Source organism: Bubalus bubalis, chromosome 16 (assembly GCF_019923935.1).
Source record: "Bubalus bubalis isolate 160015118507 breed Murrah chromosome 16, NDDB_SH_1, whole genome shotgun sequence".
Lineage (NCBI taxonomy): Eukaryota > Metazoa > Chordata > Mammalia > Artiodactyla > Bovidae > Bubalus > Bubalus bubalis.
Window position 1 is genome coordinate 62,945,692 of NC_059172.1, and position 25,621 is coordinate 62,971,312.

General features: G+C 39.3%; 1 protein-coding gene across 1 annotated transcript in view; it reads right to left on the reverse strand.

Annotated features, from left to right (window-relative positions):
- Nucleotides 1-25,621, reverse strand: part of BCO2 (beta-carotene oxygenase 2) — a 61,950-nt gene that overhangs the window by 33,618 nt on the left and 2,711 nt on the right. The gene's annotated exons all lie outside the window — the stretch shown is intronic.

Here is a 25,621-nt window from a genome sequence, read left to right on the forward strand (position 1 = left end):
CAGCACAAATCTCACCCCACAGGAAGCTTACACAAACCACTGGACCAACCTTAGGAGGGCAGAAACTAAAAGGAAGAAAGAATTCAATCTTGAATCCTGGGAAAAGGAGACCTCAAACACAATAAGTTAAAATATAATAATGAAAAGGCAGAGAAATACTACACAAATGAAGGAACAAACTAGAAACACAGAAGTCCAAATAAATGAAGAGGAAATAGGCAAACTACCTGAAAAAGAATTCAGAATAATGATAGAAAAGATGATCAAAAACCTTGAAAACAAAATGGAGAAAATGTAAGAATCAATTAACAAAGACCAAGAAGAATTAAAGAATAAACATACAGAGACAAACAACACAATTACTGAAATTAAAAATACTCTGGAAAGAATCAATAGCAGAACATCTGAAGCAGAAGAATGAATCAGTGAGCTGGAAGATAAAATGGTGGAAATAACTTCTGAAGAGCAGAAAAAAGTAGAAAGAATGAAAAGAACTGAGAATAGTCTCAGAGACCTCTGGGACAATATCAAATGCACCAACAGTTGAATTATAGGGGTCCCAGAAGAAGAAGAAGAGAAAAAGAAAGGATAGGAGAAAATTTTTGAAGAGATTATAGTTGAAAATTTCCCCAACATGGAAAGGGAAATAGTCAGTCAAGTCCAAGAGGCACAAAGAGTCCCATATAGGATAAACCCAAGGAAAAACACACCAAGACACACACTAATCAAACTACCAAAGACTAAACACAAAGAAAGAATATTAAAAGAAGCAAGGGAGAAGTAACATACAGGGAAACCCCATATGCTTAACAGCTGATCTTTCAGCAGAAACTCTGCAGGCCAGAAGGGAGTGGCAGGATATATTTAAAGTACTGAAAGGGAAAAATCTGCAACCAAGATTACTGTACCCAGCAAGGATCTCATTCAAAATTGATGGAGAAATAAAAGCTTCTCAGACAAGCAAAAGATAAGAGAATTCAGTACCACCAAACCAGCTCTACAACAAATGTTAAAGGGACTTACACAGTCAAAAAATACAAGAGAAGAAAAAAAACCTACAAAATCAACCCCAAACAATTAAGAAAATGGCAATAGGAACATATATATCAATAGTTACCTTAAATGTAAACAGATTAAATGCTCTAACCAAAAGACACAGACTGGCTGAATGGATACAAAAACAAGACCCATATATATGCTGTCTACAAGAAACCCACTTCAGACCTCAAGACACATACAGACAGAAAGTGAGAAGATGGAAAAATATTCCATGCAAATGGGAAGCAAAAGAAAGCTGGAGTAGCAATCCTCATATCAGACTAAATAGACCTTAAAATAAAGAAGATTACAAGAGATAAGGAAGGACACTACGTAATGATCAAGGGATCAATCCACGAGGAAGACATAACAACTGTAAATATCTATGCACCCAACATAGGAGCACCTCAGTACATAAGACAAACATTAACAGATATAAAAGGAGAAATTCACAGTAACACAGTAATAGTAGGAGACTTTAACACCCCACTCACACCAATGGACAGATCATCAAAACAGAAAATTAATAAGGAAATACAAGTCCTAAATGATATATTAGATGAGATGGATCTCATTGATATCTTCAGGACAGTCTCCATCCAAATGCAGAAGAATACACCTTCTTCTAAAGTGCACATGGAACATTCTCTAGGATATACCACATCTTGGGTCACATATCAAACCTCAGTAAATTTAAGAAAACTGAAATCATATCTAGCATCTTCTTCGACCAGAGCACTATAAGACTAGATATCAATTACAAGAAAAAAACTAAGAAACACAAAAACATGGAGATTAAACAACACATTTCTAAACAACCAACACGTTACTGAAGAAATCAAAAAGGAAATAATAAACTTTCTAGAAACAAATGACAAATGAAAACACGACAACTCAAAATTTTTGGAATGCAGCAAAAGGAGTTCTAAGAGGGAAGCTTATAGCAATACGATCCTACCTCAAGAAACAAGAAAAACATTGAAACTTTATAAGAAAAACATCTAAACTTTGTTTGGAAAAAACAACCTAACTTTCCACCAAAAACAACTGGAAAAAAAAGAACAAAAAGACCCCAAAATTAGTAGAAGGAAAGAAATCACAAAGATTGGAGCAGAAATAAGTAAAAAATAAATGAAAGAAACAATAGTAAAAATTAATAAAACTAAAAGCTGGTTCTTTGAGAAGATAAACAAAATTGACAAACCTTTAGCCAGACTCATCAAGAAAAAAAGAGAGAAGAATCAAATCAACAAAATTAGAAATGAAAAAGGAGAGGTTACAACAGACAATGTAGAAATACAAAGGATTATAAGAGACTATTATGAACAACTATATGGCATAAAATGGCTAACTTGGAAGAAATGGGCAGATTCTTAGAAAAGTTTAATCCTACAAGACTGAACCAGGAAGAAACAGAAATTATAAACAATCCAATTACAAGCACTGAAATTGAAGCTGTGATCTAAAATCTCCCCAAAAACAAAAGCCCAGGCTTCACAGGAGAATTCTATCAAACATTTAGAGAAGAGCTAATGCCTATCCTTCTAAAACTCTTTCAAAAAACTGCAGAGGAAGGAACATTTCCAACTCATTCTACAAGGCCACCATCATCCTGATACCGAAACCAGACAAAGACAACACAAAAAAAGAAACTACAGGCCAATATCACTGATGAAGATAGATACAAAAATCCTCAACAAATTTTAGCAAACAGAATTCAGCAACATATCAAAAAGCTCACCATGTGAGATCAAGTTGGGTTTACTCCAGGAATGCAACGATTCTTCAATATATGCAAAACAATCAATGTGATACACCATGTTAACAAATTTAAAGATAAAGACCATATGATCATCTCAATAGATGCAGAAAAAGCTTTTGACAAAATTCAGCACCCATTTATGATTAAAACGCTTCAAAAAATGGGCATGGAAGGAACCTACCTCAACATAGTAAAGGCCATATATGATAAGCCTACAGCAAACATTATTCTCAATGGTGGACAAACTGAAAGCATTCCCCCTAAGATCAGGAACAAAACAAGGATGTCCACTTTCACCACTATTATTCATCGTAGTTCTGGAAGTCCTAGCTTCAGCAATCAGAGAAGAAAAAGAAATAAAGGAATCCAGATCAGAAAAGAAGAAGTAAAGCTCTCATTGTTTGCAGATCATATGATACTGTACATAGAAAACCCTAAAGATAATATCAAAAAATTACTAGAGCCAATCAGTGAATTTAGCAAAGTTTCAGGATACAAAATCAATACACAGAAATCACTTGCATTTCTATATACTAAGAATGAAAAATCAGAAAGAGAAATTAAGGAATCAATCCCATTCACCAGTGCAACAAAAAGAATTAAATATCTAGGAATAAACTTACCTAAGCAGACAAAAGGAAGAATCAATATTGTGAAAATGACTATATTATCAAATGCAATCTACAGATTCAGTGCAATCCCTATCAAATTACTGATGGCATTTTTCATAGAACCAGAACAAAAAATTTCACAATTCATATGGAAACACAGAAGATCCCAAATAGCCAAAGCACTCTTGAGAAAGAAGAATGGAGCTGGAAGAATCAACTTTCCTGACTTCAGATTATACTGAAAAGCTACAGTCATCAAGACAGTATGATACTGGCAGAAAAACAGAAATATAGGCCAATGGAACAAGATAGAAAGCCCAGAAAGAAACCCATGCACCTATGGGTACCTTATTTTTGACAAAGGAGGCAAGAATATACAATGGGGCAAAGACAGCCTCTTCAATAAATGGTGCTGGGAAAACAGGACAGCTACATGTAAAAGAATGAAATTAGAATACTTCCTAACACCATACACAAAGATAAACTCAAAATGGATTAAAGACCTAAATGTAAAAACAGAAACTATAAAACTCATAGAGGAAAACATAGGCAGAACATTCAATGACATAAATCAATGAAAGATCCTCTATGACCCACCTCCTAGAGTAATGGAAATAAAAACAAAAGTAAACAAGTGGGACCTGATTAAACTTACAAGCTTTTGCACAGCAAAGGAAACTATAAGCAAGGTGAAAAGACAACCCTCAGAATGGGAGAAAATAAAAGCAAATGAAACAACTGACAAAGGATTAATTTCCAAAATATACAAGCAGCTCATACAACTCAATGCCAGAAAAACAAACAACTCAATCACAAAGTTGGAAAAAGACCTAAACAGACATTTCTCCAAAGAAGATATACAGATGTCTAACAAATACATGAAAAGATGCTCAACATCACTCATTATTAGAGAAATGTAAATCAAAACTACAATGCAATATCACCTCATACTGGTCAGAATGGCCATCATCAAAAAGTCTACAAACAATAAATGCTGGAGAGGGTGTGGAGAAAAGGGAACGCTCTTGCACTGTTGGTGGAAATGTAAATTGACGCAGCCACTATGGAAGTTGGTATGGAGAGTCCTTAAAAAACTAGGAATAAAACCACCATATGACCCAGCAATCCCACTCCCAGGCATATACCTTGAGGAAACCAAAATTGAAAAAGATACATGTATCCCATTGTTCATTGCAGCACTATTTACAATAGCTAGAACATGGAAGCAACCTAGATGTCCATTGACAGATGAATGGATAAAGAAGTTGTGGTACATAAACACAATGGAATATTACTCAGTCATAAAAAGGAACACATCTGAATCAGTTCTGATGAGGTAGATGAACCTAGTACCTATATACAAAGTGAAATGAGTCAGAAAAAGAAACATAAATATCATATTCTAACACATATATACAGAATCTAGAAAAATGGTACTGAAGAATTTCTTTGCAGGGCAGCAATGGAGAAACAGACATAGAGAATAGACTTATGGACATGGGGAGAGTGGAGGAGAGGGTGAGATGTGTGGAAAGAGTAACATGGAAACTTACATTACCATATGTAAAATAGATAGCCAATGGGAATTTGCTGTATGGCTCAGGAAACTCAAACATGCCCTCTGTATCAATCTAGAGGGGTGGGATGGGGTGAAGGATGGGAGGGAGTTTCAAAAGGGAGGGGATATATGTGTACCTATGGCTGATTCATGTTGAGGTTTGACAGAAAACAACAAAATTCTGTAAAGCAATTATCCTTCAATAAAAAATAAATTAATGATAATAAAAAAAAAACACTTGTAGTGTTTCCCAATTAGTAGTACTGGCTTTAGGACTAAGATGAAAATATATCAATTTATATGTGTGTATGTATATGCATATGTGTATATAATATATGTGTGCGTGGCTTCCCAGGTTGCATGGTGGTAAAGAATCTGCCTGCCAATGCAGGAGATACAGGAGATGTGGGTTCAATCCCTGGGTCAAGAAGATCCTCTGGAGTAGGGAATGGCACCTTACTCCAATAGTCTTGCCTGTAGAATCCCACGGACAGAAGAGCATGGTGGGCTACAGTCCTTGGGGTCACAAAGAGTCAGATATGACTGAGCATGCACACACTTGATTATTTTTCCACAAATCTATTAATATGGTGAATGACAAAATGGATTTCTGAATTATGAACCTACCATGCATTCTTGGTAGGATTACCTACCTGATCATAGCGAATTGTGCTTTTAATGTAGTGTTGGATTCTGTTTCTTAAGAAAATATTTATTAGCATTCTATTAGTACTATATATTTTGTACTTTTTCATAGATATTCATAAATAATAGGAATAATTGTTTTCTTTTTTGTATCAACTTTGTCATGTGTAGATACAAATATTAGACTTGCTTCATAAAAAGAAGTAGGAAACTTCCCTGCATTTTCAAGCCTCTAAATTAATCTCACATCTGCTGTAAGTAAGATGGCAGAGTAGAGGGATGTACACTCATCTTCTCCTGTGAGAACACCAAAATCACAACTAGCTGCTGAACAACCATTGATGGGAGAATGTTGGATCTCAACAAAAAAAAGATACCCCAAATCCAAGGGCAAAGGAGAAGCCCCAATAACACAGTAGGAGAGGCGCAATCACATTTAAAATGAAATCTCAGATCCACTAGAGAAAATCAGAGAAGACAAACAAAACTTTGTGCACACGAGGATGAAGGGAAAGGAGCAGTGATCCTACAAGAGACTGAGCCAGACCTGTCTTTGAGGGTCTGAGTGTCTCCTGTGAAGGCACAGGTCAGCAGTGACCTGCTGCAGGGACAGCAGCTCCGGCTGCAGCAGCCCTGGGAGGCGTGGCGTGTGGCATCAGTCCTCTCGGAGGAGGTTGCTGTTGGCCCCACCATAGAGCCACTGAGCAGATGACACACAAACTGGAGAATAGTTATACCAAAGAAGTTCTCGCACTGTAGCAAAAGTTCCAGGGCCCAAAACAGATTTCCCAACCTGGGGATCCAGCAACAGGACTGAGAACCCCCAGCGAATTTGACTGTGAAGGCCAGTGGGATTTGATTACAGAACTTTCACAGGACTGGAGAAACAGACTCTTGGAGGACACAACAAAACCTTGAGCACACAAGGATCTAGGAGAAAGGAGAAGTGACCCCACAAGAGATTGAGCCAGAATTTCCAGTGAGCGTCCGGGAGTCTCCAACAGAGGCATGGCAACAGTGGCCTGCCACATGGTCAGGGGCACTGAATACAACAGTCCTGGGAGCAACTGCATGCTGGCATAAGTCCATTTGAAGGAGGTCCCCATTAATGCCATTACCCTTATCACAGTTTGACCTCAGGCCAAACTACAGGGAGGGAACACAGCCCCAGCCATCAGCAGAAAACTGGATTAAAGATTTACTGAGCATGGCCCTGCCCACCAGAGCAAGAACAAGTTTTAACCACAGCCAGTCACTCCCAAGAAGAGGAAGCCTCCACAAGCCCCTTATCCTCATCCATCAGAGGGCAGATAGAATGAAAACCAAAATTACAGAAAACTAACCAAACTGTTCCCATGGAGCACAACCTTGTCTAACTCAGTGAAACTACGAGCCATGCCATGTAGGGCCACTCAAGACAGATGGGTATTGATGGAGAGTTCTGACAAAACATGGTCCACTGGAGTAGGAATGGCAAACCACTTCAGCATTCTTGCCTTGAGAACCCCTTGAACAGTATGCAAAAAGATATGAAATGGAAAGATGAACCCCCCAGGTCAGTAGGTGTCCAACATGCTACTGGACAAGAGCAGAGAAATAGCCCCAAAAGCAATGAAGAAGCTGAGCAAAAGCAGAAACGACGCCCAGCTGTGGATGTGTCTGGTAGTGAAAGTAAAGTCCGATGCTGTAAAGAACAATATTGCATAGGAACCTGGAATGTTAGGTCCATGAATCAAGGTAAATTGGAAGTGGTCAAACAGGAGATGGCAAGAGTGAACATTGACATTTTAGCAATCAGTGAACTACCATGGACCAGAATGGGCAAATTTAATTCAGATGACCATTATATTTGCTACTGTGGGCAAGAATCTCTTAGAAGGAATGGAGAAGCCCTCATAGTCAACAATAGAGTCCAAAATGCAGTACTTGGGTACAATCTCAAAAACAACAGCATGGTCTCTGTACTTTTCCAAGGCAAACCACTCAATATCACAGTAATCCAAGTCTATGCCCCAACCACTAATGCTGAAGAAACTGAAGTTGAACAGTTCTACGAAGACCTACAAGACCTTCTAGAACTAATACCAAAAAAAGATGTCCTTTCCATCACAGGGGACTGGAATGCAAAAGTAAGAAGTCAAGACATACCTGGAGTGACAGGCAAATTTGGCCTTGGAGTACAAAATGAAGCAGAGCCAAACTAACAGACTTTTGCCAAGAGAATGCACTGGTCATAGCAAACTCTCTCTCCAACAACACAAGAGATGACTCTACACATAGACATCACCAGATTGTCAATACCAAAATCAGACTGACTATATTCTTTGCAGTTGAAAATGAAGAAGCTCTATACAGTCAGCAAAAACAAGACTGGGAGCTGACCATGGCTCAGATCATGAACTCCTTATTGCAAAATTCAGACTTAAATTGAAGAAAATAGAGACAATTACTGGGCCATTCAGATATGGCCTAAATCAAATCCCTTATGATTATACAGTAGAAGTGACAAATAGATTCAAGGGATTATATTTGATACAGTGCCTGAAGAACTATGGACGCAGGTTCGTAACATTGTACAGGAGATGGTGATCAAAACCATTTCACATGCTAGCAAAGTAATGCTCAAAATTCTCCAACAGTACATTAACTAAGAACTTCCAGATGTTCAAGCTGAATTTAGAAAAGGCAGAGGAAACAGAGATCAAATTGCCAACATCTGTTGGGTCATAGAAAAAGCAAGATAATTCTAGAAAAACATCTACTTCTGCTTCATTGACTATTCTAAACTCTTTGACTGTGTGGACCACAACAAACTGAAAAATTCTTGAAGAGATGGGAATACTAGACCATCCTATCTGTCTCCTGGGAAACCTGTGCAGCCCAAGAAGCAAAAGTTAGAAACAGACATGGAACAACAGATTAGTTCAAAACTGGGAAAGGAGTACTTCAAGGCTATATATTGTCATCCTGCTTATTTAACTTATATGCAGAGTACATCATGAGAAACGCTGGGCTGGAAGAAGCACAAGCTGGAATCAAGATTGCTGGGAGAAATATCAATAACCTCAGATATGCAGATGATACCACCCATATGACAGAAAGAGAAGAGGAACTAAGCCTCTTGATGAAAGTGAAAGAGGAGAATGAAAAATCTAGCTTAAAACTCAGCATTCAAAAAAATAGGATCATGGCATCTGGTCCCATCCCTTCATGTCAAATAAAGGGGGAAACAATGGAAACAGTGAGAGACTTTATTTTCTTGGGCTCCAAAATCACTGCAAACGGTGACTGCAGCCATGAAATTAAAAGGCACTTGCTCCTTGGAAGAAAAGCTATGACAAACCTAGACAGCATATTAAAAAGCAGAGCTATTACTTCACCAACAAAGGTCTGTATAAGCAAAGCTATGATTTTTCCAGTAGTCATGTATGGATATGAGAGTTGGATCATAAAGAAAGCTGAGCGGCGAAGAATTGATACTTTTGAATTGTGGTGTTGAAGAAAACTCTTGGGAGTCCCATGGATTGCAAGGAGATCAAACCAGTCAATCCTAAAGGAAATCAATCCTGAATATTAATTGGAAGGACTGATGCTGAAGCTGAAACTCCAATAATTCAGCCATCTTATGCAAAGAGCTGACTCATTAGAAAAGACCCTGATGCTGGAAAAGATTGAAGGCAGGAGGAGAAGATGATGACAGAGGATGAGATGGTTGGATTGTATCACTGACTCAATGGACATGAGTTTGAGTAGGCTCTGGGTGATGGTGAAGGACAGGGAAGCCTGGCATGCTGCAGTCCATGGGGTTGCAAAGAGTTGGACATGACTGAGCAACTGAACAAAAATAATCTATAAAGCACTGAAACTATCTGATATTCAAAAGTTTGGTAGAATTTCTCTGTGAAATAATCGAGGCCTAGTACTTTTTTAAAGAGGCAGTTAGTTACTCAATAAGTTTCTTGTTTACTTCCACAAAAACTGGTGTCTTTAAACTTTCTACCTCTGTCAGTTTTGGTAATCTGTATTTCCCCAGGAAATTATTCATTTCCTTGAGGTTTTCAAGCATATTTGCATAGAGGCCCACAAAGTCTTTTATATTTTTTTATCTATTCAATGACTTCTTTTTCATTGTCATTTCTTTTTTTTTTTTTTTTTTTTTTGCCTGCAACATACAACTTGTGGGATCTTAGTTCCCTGACCAGGGATCACACTGGTGCCTCCTGCCATGGATGCATGGAGTCTAGGAACAGAAAAGTGAAACAGTGAAACCTGTATCTTAGAAAGGTGTCACTCTGAACACACTAGCATATGGGACAGAAAGACGAACAAACAGGTAATAATTCAAGTGAGAGAAGATGAAAGCTTAAAATGAAACAGTACAATGAGAAAAGGACAAACTGCAGAAATAAGTCAGAGATGCCTGTCATGAGGTAGGCAGTAACAGAGAGAGGGAGTCCAAAAAATCACACCGGAATGGATGGTGACTCTTTAATTGAGATGGAGAATACAGGAAGAGCAAATGTTGGGAGAAAAGCAAGCAGTTCAGTTTTGAACAAGAGTCTGAGCCATTCGCAAATCATCAGAGTAGAGATGTATCACAGCCAGCTGGCAAAATACAGGTTTAAGATAGAAGAGATGGGTGTAGTGTGGAAGAGAGATCTTTGAGAGTACCTGTGTGTGACACGAATACGGATGGCTCTGGAATAACACCACCACCTGCTGAGAACTTACTGTGTGTTGGGTGCTGTGCTGGGCATGTCACCAGGACATAAAAATATATATTTATGAAAAGATATGTATGTAAATAATGTGTATATACAGTTGATCCTTGAACAACATAATTTTATATAAAATATATATATATATTTATGAAATATATACTTGTGAAATCAAATATCAGACCCGACAGAGTCAATCAGAGGGTACAAACAAAACCTTGTGTGCACCAGGATAAAGGGAAAGGAACAGTGACCCCCATAAGAGACTGAGCCAGACCTGCCTTTGAGTGTTTCAGTGTCTCCTGTGGAGGCATGGATCAGCAGTGACCTGCCACGGGGACAGCGGCTCCGGCGGCAGCAGCCCTGGGAGGCGCAGCGAGTGGCATAAGTCCTCATGGAGGAAGTCACCATTAGCCCCACTTAGAGCTACTGAGCAGATGACACACAACCTGGAGAACAATTATACCAAAGAAGTTCTCGCACTGTTGCAAAAGTTCTAGGACCCAAAACAGATTTCCCGGGATCCAACAAAAGGACTGAAAACCCCCAGGAAAATAGACTCTCGGAGGGCACAACAAAACCTTGTATGCACCAGGACCCAGGAGAAAGGAGTAGTGACCCCACAAGGGACTGAGCCGGAATTGCTGGTGAGTGTCTGCGAGTCTCTGGTGGAGGTGTGGGTTAACAGCGACCGGCTGCAGGGTCAGAGGCACTGAATACAACAATCCTGGGAGCAACTGCGTGCTGACATATGTCCTTTTGAAGGAAGTCCCCGTTACTGCCATTACCCTCACCACAGTTTGGCCTCAGGCCAAACTACAGGGAGGGAACACATCCCTACCCATCAGCAGAAAATTGGATTAAAAATTTACTGAGCATGGCCCTGCCTACCAGAACAAGAACCACATCTAGTCCCTCCCATCAGGAAGATTCCACAAGCCTCTTATCCTCATCCATCAGAGGGCAGACAGAATGAAAGTCAAAATTACAGAAAACTAACCAGACTTCACATGGATCACAACCTTGTCTAACTCATGAAACTATGAGCCATGCCATATATGTCAAGGCTGTATTTTTGTCCCCTGCTTATTTAACTTCTATGCAGAGTACATCATGTGACATGCCGGGCTGGATGAAGCACAAGCTGAAATCAAGATTGCTGCGAGAAATATCAATAACCTCAGATATGCAGATGACACCACCCTTATGGCAGAAAGCAAAAAAGAACTAAAGAGCCTCTTGATAAAAGTGAAAGAGGAGAGTGAAAAAGTTGGTTTGAAATTCAACATTCAGAAAACTAAGATCATGGCATCTGGACCCATCATTTCATGGCAAATAGATGGGGAAACGATAGAAACTGACAGACTTTATTTTCTTGGGCTCCAAAATCACTGCAGACAGTGACTGCAGCCATGAAATTAAAAGATGCTTGCTCCTTGGAAGAAAAGTTATGACCAACCTAGACAACATATTAAAAAGCAGAGAAATTACTTTGCCAACAAAGGTCCATCTAGTCAAAGCTATGGTTTTTCCTGTAGTCATGTATGGATGTGAGAGTAGGACTATAAAGAAAGCCTTCTTTGAGTGCCAAAGAATTGATGCTTTTGAACTGTGGTGTTGGAGAAGACTCTTGAGAGTCCCTTGGACAGCAAGGAGATCCAACCAGTTCATCTTAACGGAAATATTCAATCCTGAATATTCATTGGAAGGACTGACGCTGAAGCTGAAACTCCAATACTTTGGCCACCTGATGCAAAGAGCTGACTCACTGGAAAAGACCCTGATGCTGGGAAAGATTGAGGGCAGGAGGAGAAGGGGATGACAGAGGATGAGATGGTTGGGTGGCATCACTGACTCGATGGACATGAGTTTGAGCAAGCTCCGGGAGTTGGTGATGGACAGGGAAGCCTGGCATGCTGCAGTCCATGGGGTCACAAAGAGTTGAACATAACTGAGCTACTGAACTGAACTGAATGTGGGGCCACCCAAGACAGACTGTCTTGATGGAGAGTCCTGCAAAATATGTCCACAGTAGAAGGGAATGGCAAACCACTTCAGCATTCTTACCTTGAGAACCCCATATAGAGTATGCAAGGCAAAAAGATATGACACAGAAAGATGAACTCCCCAGGTTGGTAGGCGCCCAATATGTTACTGGAGAAGAGCAGAGAAATAGCTCCAAAAGGAATGAAGAAGCTGAGCGAAAGCAGAAACAACACCCAGCTGTGGATGTGTCTGGTGGTGAAAGTAAAGTCTGATGCTGTAAAGAACAATATTGCATAGAAACCTGGAATGTTAGGTCCATGAATCAAGGTAAATTGGAAGTGGTCAAACAGGAGATGCCAGAGTGAACATCGACATTTTAGGAATACGTGATCTAAAATGGACCAGAATGGGCAAATTTAATTCAGATGACCACTGTATCTGCTACTATGGGCAAGAATCTCTTAGAAGAGATGGAATAGCCCTCATGGACAACAAAAGAGTCTGAAATGCAATACTTGGGTGCAATCTCAAAAACGACAGAATGATCTTGGTTCATTTCCAAGGCAAACCATTCAAAATCACAGTAATCCAAGTCTATGCCCCAACCACTAATGCTGAAGAAGTGGAAACCAAATGGTTCTATGAGGATCTACAAGACCTTCTAGAACTAACACACACAAAAAAAATGTCCTTTCCATCACAGGAGACTGGAATGCAAAAGTAAAAAGTCAAGAGAAACCTGGAATGACAGGCAAATTTGGCCATGGAGTACAACATGAAGCATGGCAAAAACTAACAGACTTTTGCCAAGAGAACACACTGATCATAGCAAACACCCTCCTCCAACAACAAAAGAGACAACTCTACACATGGACATCACCAGATGGTCAACACCGAAATCAGATTGATTATATTCTTTGCAGTCAAAGATGGAGAAGCTCTATACGGTCAGAAAAAAACAAGACCTGGAGCTGAATGTGGCTCAGATCATGAACTCCTTATTGCAAAATTCAGACTTAAATTGAAGAAAGGAGGGAAAACCACTAGTCCCTAAGGTATAACCTAAATCAAATCCCTTATTATACAGTGGTAGTAACAAATGGATTCACAGGATTAGATCTGATAGAGTGCCTGAAGAAATATGGATGGAGGTTTGTGACATTGTACAAGAGGCAGGGATCAAAACCATCCTCAAAAAAAAGAAATGCAAAAAGGCAAAATGGTTGTCTAAGAAGGCTTTACAAATAGCTGAGAAAAGAAGAGAAGCAAAAGATAAAGGAGAAAAGGAAAAATATATCCATCTAAATGCAGAGTTCCAAAGAATAGGAAGGAAAGAGAAGAAAGCCTTCCTCAGTGATCAATGCAGAGAAATAGAGGAAAACAACAAAGTGTTAAAGACTAAAGATCTCTTCAGGAAAATTAGAGATACCAAAGGAATATGAGCTTCCCTTGTGGCTCAGATGGTAAAGAATCTGCCTGCAATGTGGGAGACCTGAGTTTGATCCCTGGGTTGGGAAGATCCCCTGGACAAGGTAAAGGATGCCCACTCCAGTATTCTGGCCTGGAGAATTTCATGGACTCTATAGTCCATGGGGTCCCAAAGAGTTGGATACAACTGAGTGACCTTCACTTCACTTCAGTTCACTTCAAGGGAATATTTCATATACAGATGGGCACAATAAAAGACAGAAGTGGTATGGACCTAACAGAAACAGAAGACATTAAGAAGAAGTGGCAAAGATACATAGAAGAACTGTACAAAAAAGATCTTAATGACCCAGATAACCACAGTGGTGTGATCACTCACCTAGAACCAAACATTTCGAGAGTGAAGTCGACTGGGCCTTAGGAGGCATCACTATGAACAAAGCTAGTGGAGGTGATGGAATTCCAGCTGAGCTATTTCAAATCCTAAAAGAAAGTGCTGCACTCGATATGCCAGCAAATTTGCAAAACTCAGCAGTGGCTACAGGACGGGAAAAGGTCAGTTTTCATTCCAATCCCAAAGAAAGGCAATGCCAAAGAATGTTCAAATATTGCACAATTGTACTCATTTCACATGCTAGCAAAGTAATGCTCAAAATTTTCCAAGCTAGGCTTCAACAGTACATGAATCAAGAACTTCCAGATGTTCAAGCTGGATTTAGAACAGGCAGAGGAAACAGAGATCAAATTGCCAACATCTGTTGAATCATAGGAAAAGGAAGAGAATTCCAAGAAGACACCTACTTCTGCTTCATTGACTATTCTAAATCCTTTGACTGTGTGATTCACAACAAACTGTGGAAAATTCTTGAAACAATGGGAATACCAGACCACCTTACCTGCCTCCTGAGAAACCTGTATACAGGTCAAGAAGCAACAGTTAGAACTGGACATGGAACAATGGACTGGTTCAAAATTGGCAAAGGAGTACATCAAGGCTGTATATTGTCACCCTGCTTATTTAACTTATATACAGAGTACATCATGTGAAATGTTGGCCTGGATAAAGCACAAGCTGGAATAAAGATTGCCTGGAGAAATCAATAACGTCGTATATGCAGATGACATCACCCTTATGGCAGAAAATGAAGAGGAACTAAAAGTCTCTTGATGAAGGTGAAAGAGGAGAGTGAAAAACCTGGCTTAAAACTCAATATTCAAAAAACAAACATCATGGCATCCAGTCCCATCACTTCATGGCAAATAGATGGGGAAACAATGGAAACAGGGATAGACTTCATTTTCTTGGGCTCCAAAATCACAGCAGATGGTGACTATAGCCATGAAATTAAAAGATGCTTGATCGTTGGAAGAAAAGCTATGACCAACCTAGATAGCATATTGAAAAGCAGAGAACTGCTTTGCCGACAAAGGTTCTTCTAGTCATAGCTATAGCTTTTTCCAGTAGCCATGTATGCATGTGAGAGTTGGACCATAAGGAAAACTGAGCACTGAAGAATTTATGCTTTTGAACAGTGGTGCTGGAGAAGACACTTGAGAGTCCCTTGGACTGCAAGGAAATCAAACCAGTCCATTCTAAAGGAAATGAACCCTGAATATTCATTGGAAGGACTGATGCTGAAGCTGAAGCACCAATACTTTGGCCACCTGATGTGGAGAACTGACTCACTGACCCTGATGCTGGGAAAGATTGAAGGCGGGAGGAGAAGGGGACGACAGAGAATGAGATGGTTGGGTGGTATCACCGACTTGATTGACATGAGTTTGAGGAAGCCCTGGGAGTTGGTGATGAACAGGGAAGCCTGGCAAGCTGCAGTTCATGAGGTCACAAAGAGTCAGACACAACTGAGTGACTAAACTGAACTGGACTGAAATACTGTAGTAAACTATACAACCTGCAGTTGGTTGTTAAAAACCCACAGGTGTGAAGGAACCATGGGTACAAAAGGCTGACTGTAAGTTGTAGACAGTTTTCCACTAGGCAGAGGTTTGGCACGCCTAACCCCTGTGCTGTTCAAGGGTCAAATATATAAATATTTATTCCCCTGACCCAACATTGATTGCAGATGTGGAACTACTATCACCATGGCATAGATGTGGAAACCAAGGTTCACAGCAACAACAAATCAAGGCCACAGGACAGGCAAGTGGCAGAACAAGCATCTCAGTCCAGCGCTGACTCCACATCCTGGAATCTACAAAAGTAAGGTGAACTAGAAGTTACTTATCCCGAAGGGGAATGGGGAAAGAGGGCACTGAAGGGAAAGAAGAGAAAGAAAATGCACTAAGTGCTCATTCCTGTCAGCCACTGAGAACTCCTTTATATGCATTATCTCTTTAATCCTCATACTCAGTCATTAAAATCAGTATTATTAGTCCCATTTTTCATATGGGAAAACTTGCTCAAGATTATAGTGCTGATAAGTGGTGAACATGGAATCTGAACCCACTCCATCTTACTCAAAAGAATATACTATTTCTACTACAGCAAAGAAAGTACACAATGAAAGAAAAGGAAGGAATACTCAGGTCAGAGGCTGGGGTACACCAACATGAAGGGACAAGTGAGACAAAATGAGCAGCAAAAAATTATTTTAGAACATACAATCAGAGGGACGGGAAAGTGTTATGTGGGAGTCTAGGACCAGAGAATGTTAGGACATTGACAAGAAGGTCAAATGTTGTAGAAAAGTAGACTGAGAACTGGAAAACCCATTTCATTTAACACTTAATAGGCTTTGGTGACCTTTTTGAGAACTGATACCACTTCCCTGGTGGCTCAGCAGTAAAAGAATCCACCTGCAAGGTAGGAACCTCAGGACACGCACGTTTGATCCATGGATCAGGAAGATCCCTTGGAGGAGGGCATGAAAAAACACTCCAGTAATCTTACCTGGAGAATCCCATGGACAGAGGAGCCTGGCAGGCTACAGTCCATAGGGTCACAAAGAGTCAGACATGACTGAAGCAACTTAGCACACATGCACGCACTGTAGCATGGTGGGGTGAAAAGTCAGATGGAAGTGAACTGAAAAGACCTCAGGAAGCAGGAAAACAGAAACAATGAGGGGGGAGAGAGGGTATTAGTTGGAGAAGAACGTGCAAAGGAACAAGGGGATTTCAGGATGAGAGGACACTTGCAGGCTGACATGAGGGATTAGTGAAGGAGAAACAGATACAAAGGGAGGGCAGGAATGAAGCGGCGAGGTTTCAGAGGAGGGGAAGAGGCCTCTTTCTGCTCTGATGATGGAAGGCAGGAGTAACTCTCTGGGGAATTAGGGAGGTAAGGAAGAGGGCAGTTCAAGGAGCTCAAATCCCATTGCCCCTCTATCCATAATGAAGTGGGCAGGTCTGTCTGTTGACAGTCAAAGGGACAGGCAGAGTGAAGGAAGTTTCGGGAAAGGGACCCCATGGGAAGCTGGAAAGAGCTAAAGGTTTCTTGGCAGCAGCAAGGACTCAGATGGAGCTGGAAATCATAATTCTGTAATTGAATCAATCTGTTAGGTTATGTGATTTCCTCTAGAAATGCTTAGCAGGCCTGGACACTGAGCAGAGGAAACCAGAAATAGGCTAATGTAGGACCAGAAATGGTCAGAGGCATGTAGCTCACCAGGGGAAAGACAGAGAGGATGGTGGCAGTAAGAGTGTATGTGAAGGAATCTATAGAAATCTATAGATCACGGAATCTATACCAGGAAGAAGAAATTAAAGGAAAGCTGATAAACTGAAAAGATGGAGAAGAATAAGACGAGAACATGAAGCAATTAAAGATAAGTTTCATAAGATAAAGGAATGGAGGGGTGTGGAAATTGGGGTTTTAAGAACAGAGTAGAGTTTCAGAGTTCAAGGTTTCAGGGGTAGACAATTCTGTGGAATAAGCTTCAGATGTGGCCCGAACAACCAAGCAGAGCTATTCTCGTCCATAGGTTAAGAGTCACCTTTACTTCAGGTCTCCACCGCTGCCTTTAAATCTAAGTGGGATCTCAAGATGGTGGAGTAGAAGGACATTCATTCACCCCTTATTGTGAGAGCACCAGAATCACAACTGACTTGTAAGCAACCATCAGTAGAAAAATGCTGGAACCTACCAAAAAAGATACCCTCCACACAAAGACAAAAGAGAAGCCACAGTGAAGCAGTAGAGAGGGCACAACTGGATAGAATCAATCTCATACCCACAGGGTGTGTGACCCACAAACTGGAAAATAGCCAGACCACAGAAGTTCTCCCACTGGAGGGAAGGTTCGGAGCCCTGCATCCAGCAATGGGAAGAGAAGTCACCAGAGAGTCCGGTTTTGAAGGCCAATGGGATTTGATTGCAGGACTACCACAGGACTGGAGGAAACAGAAACTCCAGTCTTGAAGGGCACATGCAAATTCTTAAGTGCACCAGGACCCATGGGAAAAAAGCAGTGATCCCAGAAGAGACTGGGCCAGATCTATCTGCTAGTACTGGGGGGTCTCCTGCAGAGGTGGCAGAGCACGCAACTGTGGGGACAAAGACACCGGCAGCAGTAGTTCTGTGAAGTGCTCATTGGCATGAGCCCTCTTGAAGGCCTCTGTTACCTAAGAGAATTCAGCATCAGCTTTGCAACAAATGCTGAAGGACCAGATTTGCAACAATTGCTAAAGGAATTCCTCTAGGCAGGGAAGAGATCAGCAACTTAAAACACCTTTGTCACATATAGATTGCTATTTCAAAACCTCATGGGAATAGCAAATCCAAAAACTACAACAGATACACACACAGAAAAAGCAACCCAAACACAACACTAAAAATGGTCATCAAACCACAAGAGAAGAAAAAAGACCTACAAAACAAACCCAAAACAATTAAGAAAATGGTAGTAGGAACATACATATCAATAACTACTTGAAATGTAAATGGATTAAATGCTCCAACCAATCCTGCAGTACTAAGAGGAAAATTTATAGCAATAAAATCTTACCTCAGGAAACAAGAAAAATCCCAAATAAACAACTTAACTTTACACCTAAAGAAAGAAGAACAAACAAAACTAAGTAGAAGGAAATAAATCATAAAGCTCAAAGCATAAATAAATGAAATATAAACAAGGAAAACAATAGCAAAGATCAATGAAACTAAAAGTTGGTGTTTTGAAAAGATGAACAAAACTGATAAACCTTTAACCAGATTCATCAAGACAAAAAGGGAGAGGACTCAAATCAATAAAATCAGAAATGAAAAAGGAGATGTTAAACTGAAACCACAGAAATACAAAAGATCATAAGAGACTACTACTGTATGCCAATACAACTGTATGCCAATAAAATGGACAATATGGAAGAAATGAACAAATTCCTAGAAAGGTACAATCTCCCAAGACTGAACCAGGAAGAAATAGAAAATATGAACAGGCCAGTCATAAGCACTGAAGTTGAAATTGTGATTAAAAACTCCCAACAAAAAAGAAAAAAAAAACTCCCAACAAACAAAAGTCCAGGACCTGAATGGCTTCACAGGCAAATTCTACAAATCATTTAGAGAAGAGCTAACACCTATTCTTCTAAAATTGTTCCCAAAAATTGCAGAGGAAAGAAAACTCCCAAACTCATTCTATAGGGCTGCTCCAGTGTTCTTGCCTGGAGAATCCCAGGGACGGGGGAGCCTGGTGGGCTGCCGTCTATGGGGTTGCACAGAGTCGGACACGACTGAAGCGACTTAGCAGCAGCAGCAGCAGCCAAAGCAACCTTGGGAAAGAAAAATAAAGCTGGAGGGATCAGGCTTCCTGGTTTCAGATTACACTTCAAAGCTATAGTCATCAAAAATGTATAGTATTGGCACAAAAATAGGAATATGATCAATGGAACAGGACAGAAAGCCGATAAATAGATCTACTCACCTCTGGTCAATTAATCTACAGCAAAGGAGGCAAGACTATACAATGGTGGAAAGATAGTCTTTTCAATAAATGGTGCTGAGAAAACTGGACAGCTACATGTAAAAAATGAAATTAGAACATCCTTTTACACCATACACAAAAATAAGCTCAAAATGGGTTAAAGATCCAAATGTGAGCTCAGACCCTATAAAACTCTTAGAGGAAAATATAGGCAGAACACTCTCTGACATAAATTATATCAATATTTTTTTCAATCATCTCCCAGAGTCATGGAAATAAAAACAAAAATAAACAAATGAGACCAAATTAAATGTTTTTGCACAGCAAATGAAACCATAAATAACATAAAAGGACAATCCACAGATTCAGAGAAAATATTTGTAAATTATGTGACCAGCATGGGATTAGTCTCCAAAATTTACAAACAGCTCATGCAGCTTAATATCATCAAAACAAACAACCCAATCAAAAACTGAGCAGAATACATAAATAGACGCTTCTCCAAAGAAGACAGATGGCCAAGAAGCACATGAAAAGATATTCAACATCACTAATTATTAGAGAAATACAAATCAAAACCACAATGAGATACCCCCTCACACCAGTCAGAATTGCTACTGCTAAGTCGCTTCAGTCGTGTCCGACTCTGTACGACCCAATAGACGGCAGCCCACCAGGCTCCCCCATCCCTGGGATTCTCCAGGCAAGAACACTGGAGTGGGTTGCCATTTCTTTCTCCAATGCATGAAAGTGAAAAGTGAAAGTGAAGTCGCTCTGTCGTGCCCGACTCTTAGCAACCCCATGGACTGCAGCCTTCCAGGCTCCTCCGTCCATGGGATTTTCCAGGCAAGAGTACTGGAGTGGGGTGCCATTGCCTTCTCCACCAGTCAGAATGGCCATCATCAAGAAGACTACAAACAAGAAATTCTAGACAGAGTGTGGAGAAAAGGGAACCCTCCTATACTGTTTGTAGAAATATAAATTGATACAGCCACTATGGAAAACAGTATGGAGGTTCCCTAAAAAACTAAAAATACAGCTACCATATGACCCAGCAATCCTTTCTGGGCATATGTCCAGAGAAAAACATGGTCCAAAAGGATACTTGCACCCCAGTGTTCATTGTAGCACTGTTTACAACAGCCAAGACGTGGAAGTAGCCTAAATGTCCATCAATAAGTGAATGGATTAAGATGTGGCACAATATACAGTGAAATATTACTCAGCCATTAAAAAGAATGAAATAATGCCATCTGTAGCAATATGGATGACACACACAGAGATTGTCATACTGAATAAAGTAACTCAGAAATATCTATGTATCATTTATATATGGAATCTAAAAAGAAATTATGCATATAAACTTATTTACAAAGCAGAAACAGATTCACAGATTTTGAGAAGGAACTCATGGTTACCCAGGGAAAGTGTGGGTAGGAAGGATAGTTAGGGAGTTTGAGATGGACATGTACAAACTGCTATGTTTAAAATGGATAACCAACAAGGACCTACTGTATAGCACAGGGAACTCTGCTCAGGATTATGTAACAACCTAAATGGAAAAAGAATTCGGAAAAGAACATACACATGTATGGGGGCTTCCCTGGTGGCTCAGTGGTAAAGAATCCCCCTGCAATGCAGGAGATGCAGGAGACATGGGTTCAATCCCTGGGTCAGGAAGGTCCCCTGGTGTAGGAAATGGCCACCCACTCCAGTATTCTTGCCTGGGAAATCCCATGGACAGAGAAGCCTGGTGGACTATAGTCCATGGGGTTGCAAAGAACTGGACATGACTTAGTGACTAAACACCACCACTTAGTGACTATATACCATGTATATATCTAATTGAATCACTTTGCTGTACATCTGAAACTATCACAATATTGTCAATTAACTGTACTCCAAAATAAAATAAAAGTCTAAAAACAAAGAAATGCCCCCCAAATATTTGCAAGTAAATTCTATTGAAAAGAAATATATGAAAGAGACTTAGGGATCCATAAAAGAGAAAGCTGTATATTATGATAACTGATGATGCCTTTTATATATAAAAAAAGGAAACATTCTCCCATGAAAATCAATCAATCAGTCAATCGAAGTTGGGAGCCAATCACTAAACTAAGCCTCAGTTTTTTGCCTCTTTAATTAGAAGATATCTGTACTTCTCACCCAGGGGTCAGGCAAGATCTTGTTCTTGCTATACATGCCTAATGCTGGCTCTGAAAATATTGATTTGAAGGCAATGTAGACACTTACAAGGACCAACCAACCACACCACCCACTTTCCTTTCCCCACAAAGATCTTTCTGCTGCTTACAACTGACTAGAGCCACTTCTACAGCAGATGAAATACCATGTGTTTTTTGTAAGGCTGTTACCCTTTGGGAGGTGGACTGGTACTTTTATTTTTATTTTTCCTCCTCCTCCTCCTTTATGCTTCATGATCTTTTTTTTCAAATTATAAATTTCATGAAATCCAGATAAAAATAGGGAAAAGAAGAACATCTCTGTTAGGGCTTACGGGGGCAGGGGCGATCCATAGACCAGTAATTTTCTTTCTCTCTACCTCCAAATCAGTAGAGATTTGGAGGTAGAGAGAAATCTCTACCCTCCCAGTCCCCCAACCATTGCCCTAAGCATTTAAAGTAATTTCTCAAGGGCTTCTTGCAGCAGCTGGCTGAGAGGGATAGGGTGGTAGAAGAACATTGCATTTTGTTTCCTTCTAGCACTGTCATTTTATAAGTCCAATACTCAGTGAAGACAAGATGCAACAGATTCAGAAAATTAAAGTATCTGAGTTATTAAGAAATATATCTTAATTATGCCCTAATTCTTGATTTGTTTCTAACAACAGGTGGAGAAGCACAGTACGGCCATGACCAGACTCCCACCAGGACCACAGGAATATGACTAAGCTTGGGGAAAGGGAAAATGAGGAGTTACTGTTTAATGGATACAGGGTTTCAGTTTTGCAAGATGAAAAGTAGATGGATGGTGGTGATAACAGCACATCAGCGTGCATGTCCTTAATGCTACTGAACTGCACAATCAGAAGTAGTTGGCAAATTTTAGATGGTAAATGTTATGTATATTTTATCACATTTTTTAAAAAGTTTCCTGGAATATCATCCAGCCATTAAAAGTAAGTCATCTACATCCATCATTTAAAAGTGGACATGTAATTTCCAAATAATGGCATTTTTAAAGTGTCTTTGATTTTAATTTCTCATTTTTATATTAATTTCTCATTTAAATGCTTTCTTCGCTTCAGTCACCCTCTGTGTTTTTTCAGTCTTTTAGCTTTATTAAGGCTTTCAATGACTGAGTCAAAGATTCATGAAATGTCACATTGCACTTGAAAATGTGTGGGTTATTTTCAAATATCTTTTGATATTGATTTCCAACATAATTCCACAGTGATAAGAGAACAGACTCTATATGATTTCAGTACCTTTAGATCATGAAATGTTTATGTCTTGTTTTATGTCCCTGGATATGTTCCAGTGTCTCCTGGTTCATAGTCCATGGAAACTTGAATAGAATTTGTATCCTGCTACTGTGCGAAAATTGTATAAATCTTAATTATGCTGAACTTGTTCATAGTGCTTTTCAGGTCTACTATATCTTCCACTTTTCTGTCTATTCATTATATTAATTTTTGAGAGCTTGATATGAAACTCCAACTAAAAATCTTAATCTATCTATTTAAAAAAATAATTGTAATATATAGTGGAACTATATGTAACTTTGTTCTGTATTTTCCAAGTCTCCTATAAATGTGTTATCATATGTTCATAATTTTAAAAATAAAAAATTAAACATAAATAAATTAAATACAAGAAAGTTTTTAAATAAAGGTTAAATTTAGATAGTCACCAAAAAAGTAAATCATTCAGATTTGTAGCAACACAGATAAAAAGCCTTAAGACAGTATGAAATTTTTAAAATAAGGACAAAAAATTCAGTTAATATCTAAAATATATTTTTTTAAAAACTCATACAACTCAATAGCAAAAAAAAACATAAACCTATTTTTCAAATGGGCCAAAGATCTGAATAGACATTTTACAAAAAAGACATACAGATGGTCAACAGGTATACGAACAGATGCTCAACATCACTAATCATCAGGGAAATGAAAATCAAAACTACAGTGACATACCACATCACACCTGTTAAAATGGTTATTATCAAAAAGACAAGAAATAACAAGGGTTGGGGAGAAAAGAGAACACTCACGTATTGTTGGTGAAAACATAAATTAGTATAGCCACTACCAAAGCCACAAAAAATAGAGAATCCTCATAAAATCAAAAACAGAACTACCATATGATCCACTGGATATTAATCCAAAGAAATAAAAAACACTAGCTCATAAAAGATGCATCACCCTCATGTTTACTGCAGCATTATTTAAATAGCTGAGATATGGAAACAACCTAAGTGCCCACGGATGGATGAATGGATAAAGAAGATGTGATATATATAAATTTTACACACACACACATCATGGAATACTAATCCACCATAAAAAAGAAGGAAATGTTGCCATTTTTAATGTGAGTAGAGTTTGAGGGCATTATCCTAAGTGAAATAAGTCAGACAGAGAAAGACAAGTACCATATGATTTCACTTATATGTAGAATCTTAAAGATTAAATCATAAAGAGTAAACAGAAAGAAAGAAAAACAAGCTCACAGACACAGAGAATAAGTTGGTGGTTGAAAGAGATTGGTTATTGCAAGAGGTAAATGGGATGAAAATTTATTTCCAGTTATAAAATAAATAAGGGATGTAAAATACAGAGTCAGATTATAGTTAATAAAACTGTATTGCATATTTGAAAGTTGCTAACAGTAAATCTTTGGCTTCCCAGGTGGCTCTAGTGGTAAAGAACCTGCCTGCCAATAGAGGAGACATAAGAGAAGCAGGTTCAATCCCTGGGTCAGGAAGACCCCCTGGAGGAGGGCATGGCAACCCACTCCAGTATCTTGCCTGGAAAATCCCATGGACAGAGGAGCCTGGCGGGCTGCACTCCATAGGGTCACAAAAAGTCAGACACAATTCAAGCAATTTAGCACGCAGCATGTACAACAGTAAATCTTAAAACTTCTCATTATAAGAAAAACAAATTTTTGTTAACATGTATGGTTAGGAATTGGAGAAGGCAATGGCAACCCACTCCAGTACTCTTGCTTGGAAAATCCCATGGACGGAGGAGCCTGGTAGGCTGCAGTCCATGGGGTCGCGAACACTCGGACACAACTGAGCGACTTCACTTTCACTTTTCACTTTCATGCATTGGAGAAGGAAATGGCAACCCACTCCAGTGTTCTTGCCTGGAGAATCCCAAGGACGGGGGAGCCTGGTGGGCTGCCGTCTATGGGGTCGCACAGAGTCGGACATGACTGAAGCGACTTAGCAGCAGCAGTAGCAGCATGGTTAGGAATGTTAACTAGACTTGTGATGATAATTTCACAATATATACAAATATTGAATCATTATGTTGTACACTTGAAACTAACATGTCAATTAAACCTCACTAAAAATTTTTTTCATATGATTGTAATTATTTAAAACAAATCTATAGAGATGGGGGAAAGATCAGCAGGAAATATTTCAAAGTGCTAACAGAGGATGTGGTACACACTTTTCCCTCACTTGGTTTTATATTTCAAAAAGTTTAATACAGGTAAAAACTTTCACAATGAAAAAAAAATTTCTAAAATTTTTTTATGTTTAAAGCAAAGTAGATTTCTTCCTGACCACAATGATTTCTTCACATCACTTCATGTCCCTAGTAGTCACACAGAGAAATGATACATCAATGAGTTGCTGGGCTTCCCATTTACTTACATATATATTTTGAGTGCTGTTTAACTACAGAGCACTATCCTAGATACTGGGGATATGGGGTAATCAAGAAAAGGTCCCTGCCATCATGAAACTGCCATCTAGTGAGAAACACAGCTAATAAGTAAACAAGCAAAAAT